The following is a 4,361-nucleotide window of genomic DNA, read 5'->3' as shown; positions in this document are numbered from 1 at the left end:
AATTTAAATTATCCTTAATCTAAATTTCGTGAAAATTTAGATTCATATAATTAAAGTTTGCTTGGAAAGGAAAGCTGAAGTTCTGAAACTTTGTGACCTAGAGCTTTGATATGCATTATCGTTTTCTTTTCTGGACCTTACATTTCAACAGTCTAATCTTTTAAAAGGAATGTATTCATGAAGCAGTAGAAACTACAGCACTGACAAGTCACTTTGATTGAATAGGTGTTTTTATTTTAATTCAATAAGTGAATTAAGGTAGGATTTCTTACTGTTAGCAGTGTTTATCTCACTACAGTAATGGCTATAATATGTTATGTGTGAGATCTTGTACTTCTTTTAGAAACAGAATATATTGTTTATTAATGAAATAAGGTTTATTAGATCATTATGTTGTCTGAATTTACCGACTTTGTCAAAAGAGAAATATGGAATGCTTCACAAATTTGCTTGCCATCCTTGCACAGGGGCAATGCTAATCTTCTCTGTATTATTCCAATTTTAGTACGTGACTACTGAAGTGAACATGAGGATATTCCTTTGTAAAGCCCCGTTAAAAACATATTTTCTTCTCTTGACTTTTGTACTCATTTCGTGACTAAAATAGAATTTTAGCACACTGTAAACAACTTTTAACTGTAATTATGAATATTATCTTTTAGTTCCACAGATGATTAAACTTCCTTAAATCATACTTACCTGGGATTAAAAATTCAATTGGTGTTTTATAGGTTTTGTGATAAGGAAAGTATCAATACACATGTACAGATTACATACATGGCCATAAAAGTACACAGTATATCAGAATTTCCCTGAATAAATTGTTATTTGAGCCTCTAAGTTTCAGACATTTATGACCCTCGATCTTTTAAGAATCTATCTATCTATCTATCTATCTATCTATCTATCTATCTATCTATCTAAAGATTTTATTTATTTATTTTAGAGAGAGAGAGAGAGAGAAAGAGAGAGAGCATGAGTGGAGGGGAAGAACAGAGGGAGAGGGACAAGCAGACTCCGTGCTGAGAGCAGAGTTGGATGTGGGGCTTGAACTAATGGCCCTGAGACCATGACCTGAGCTGAAATCAAGAGTTGCTTAACCACCCGAGCTATCCAGTTATTTATATCATCATTAGAATAATTCATTTTCTTTTGGTGAAAATAACTGGAAATTTGGGGTAATTTTGTGATCTAGGATACTGGTTCTCAAATTTCAGTGTATGTTATCAATCAAGGTCCAGTTTGGAGATGGAAACAACACAGTAATTAAAACAGAAAAAAAGCTTAATTAAAGAATTATTAACTAACGATGGGACATAGCTACTAAGGGGTTAAAAAGAACTTTAAAGAAAATAAGAATGGCAAATATAGGGAGAAGCCACTAATTCTAGGGTTGAGATAGAACACGAGAAATGAACACATTTGGAAGAGGGTTCTCATCCTTTTTGGAGAGGATGTAACTGAGATTCACTGGATGTCCAAGAAGATGACTGAGGTGCCACCAGCTGAATGACTGAAGCCAGTGTCCCATAGGAAAGCATCTGCAAAGACCTTGAAGTGGTTAAGAATTTACAGCCATTTAAATATTAGAACACTTATACTGATTCACTAATTTCTAGGGGTATTTTGAAGCTTTTATAGATATTGAAATAAGAAAAAATGTCTTATATTTTGCAGATTGTTTCCTGTATTTTTTCTCATTCAAAACCCACAAGTCTTTATACTTTGATATGTCCTCTCCTACCATTTCCTAAGGATAAAGGCCAAATTCCTCAGAATGACTCATGCTTTCAAGGCATGAAACTAATATATTTTCCTAGATTCTTTCTCATCAGTTCCTATGCTCCCATTCCTAAAAGTTATGATGGATGCTTTCTTGTTCTCCATTTAACCCCCTCATTGGATTTATAATATTCCCTATTCTTTCTGTGAAACACACCAAATTTATGTTTATAACCTTCAAAACACATCTGGCTTGCAGAACACCCTCTATTGTGCCCTAAAATTCTACTTCGACAAGTTGGAGTTGTATACTCACAAAGAATCATGTATGTGTGCTCCCAGATTTGTTTGATTCAGTTAATTTTATTATTATAATCATATAATTAAAGTGAATATAAAGCATTATAATATTAGTGCAAAAGGAGAAGTGCATTTTAAAAAATAAAATTGAGAATCTCTCTTTCCAGCAAGCTGGTAAACAAAACAGTTAGAAAATTCTCTTTCTAATAGCTTCTATACATGCTGGAAAAAATATAATAAAAATTCTTAGAAATGTATAACTGCTTTTATGAGAAAATGGAAAATGGAAAAAGAAGAAGCTGTAAATCAAAGAAGTATGAGTCTGAGCTGATGCTAAGTCTTCCCTGGAGGTTGAGGCAGGAGGGTTTTAATGCTTACAATAGAGAGGAAATGAGGCTGGTCTTGTATAGGCAGAGAATTTGAAATAAAACCCTGTATAAAGCCTGGATTTTGAAAGTCTGAGCCCTCTGTGTAAGGTGAACTGAAAAACAATTCATGTACCAACATAAGGAGATGATGAGAAAGCTTATCTGTGTGTATGGGATGCGGGGACAGGGATGAGGGAAAAACAGGAAAATCTCTTCCAAAAACCTGAAGCCCAGGGTTTGAAATTATAATATTCACATGTTGTGGGTACCCTCAAGCCAAGAAATTCAATAAAAATTGCAGTGGGCAGATGATGTCCCTGGGATACTTTACAAAAGCAAATGCAAAACCACTTTGGAAGATCATACTTTCACCCCTGTGGCAAAGGATTTCAGTAGAACTTGCTGAAGATGAGGTCATAATCCACGATCATAAAACAGATGAGGAAACATCGTGCCATAAATGAGAGCCTCCTGGCACAATAAATAAAAGAATGACTTTCCCAAGCCTTCAGATAAAGAAAGATCCCTAATTTTTGAGACTAATATAGTTTTGGTAGCAAAACTAGAAAAAAGAAAATATGTATATAAGAAATTATAGGCTATGCTCACTTACGAACAGAGATCAGTATACATTTATAACAAATAATCAAATATAGGAATATTCAACATATAACAATTTTACTATAATATTAAGGGAGAACAACCATTTAATACCTCAAAATTTGCAAAAAAAAATTCTGGGAAACTGTCAACATTCAATTATGATAAAATCTATTAGCAAACTAGAATAGAACAAAATTTCTTTAATCATAAAAGTAACAAATTATGTATGAATATCATACTTAGAAGCATTCTAGGTAAGAAACAGACATATATATTCTCTATTCTTGCTCACATTCAGCATTGTATTAGAAGTCCTAGTCAGCACAATATGAGAAAAAAAAGAATGGCATTTGGAATTGTTTGCGATGTCTACATAGAAAATACAAGACTTAGCAAATGATTAGCATTAATCAGTAGGGTAAACAATACTACTTGATTTATCAACAATATCAAAATATAATTTAAAAAATATGTTATTTGTAATTGTAAGAAACACTCTAAGATACAGTATACTGTTTTTCCCTATACAGACATACCTATGATAAAGTTTAATTTATAAATTAGACACTATGAGAGAATAACAATAACAATAGTAAAATAGAACAATTGCAGCAATGTACTGTAATAAAAGTTATGTGAATATGTTCTTTCTCTCTCAATATCTTATTATACTGAGCTCACCGTTCTTTTTCTTGGGATGATGTGAGATGATAAAATGCCTAAGTAATGGGATGAAGTGAGGTGAATGACATAGGCATTATGACACAGTGTTAGGCTACTGTTGACCTTCTGTTGATATTTCAGAAGGAAGGCCATCTGCTTTGGGATGGTAGTTGACCATGAGTAACTGAAACCATTGTAAGTGAAACTGGGGATGGAATGAGGGGGGAGGTTTAGGGGGTGAGGGGAAGGGGATTACTATAACATGTAATTCACAGGGGGTGAAACCTTTTGGCCAATAAAAATGTAAGAAATGTCCAATCTCTAAATAGATGATACTATGATGTTATTAGTAAGATTAGCAAAAATTAAGAAGTCTGATAACTCCAAGTATTTGTGAGGATGTGGGAACATTGCTGGTGGGACCATAAATAGGAAAGCTACTTTGAAGAACTACTTGTTAATATCAAGTAATATTAGAAATGCACAGACTCTATGGCCCAGCAATTCTTTTGCTACCTACGCACTAGAGCTATTGCGCAGCAGAAACCCTGGAGTTGTGCAATGTGCAGTCTCTTGTATCATAGGGCAGCTTTCACAAATGTGCACAAAGAAACCATTCTAAAAAACTGGAGGAAGTTTGATTTCATACTCATTAGAAATTGTCCTGTTCCCACTCAAGTACAAGAAGCTGAAACTGGAAACTGT

At 33.7% G+C, this 4,361-nt stretch overlaps 1 non-coding gene across 1 annotated transcript; it reads right to left on the bottom strand.

Moving 5' to 3' along the window:
• Positions 1–422: 422 nt before the first annotated feature.
• Positions 423–526, bottom strand: LOC121474783. The gene has a single exon (XR_005983526.1). It is a non-coding gene; the product is annotated as a U6 spliceosomal RNA (small nuclear RNA).
• Between the last annotated feature and the right edge of the window lie 3,835 nt (positions 527–4,361).

The sequence above is a fragment of the Vulpes lagopus genome, chromosome 1 (genome assembly GCF_018345385.1).
Source record: "Vulpes lagopus strain Blue_001 chromosome 1, ASM1834538v1, whole genome shotgun sequence".
In the NCBI taxonomy this organism is placed as follows: Eukaryota; Metazoa; Chordata; class Mammalia; order Carnivora; family Canidae; genus Vulpes; species Vulpes lagopus.
Note: the sequence above shows the minus strand (reverse complement) of the source record. Positions and strands in the feature narration are given on the sequence as shown.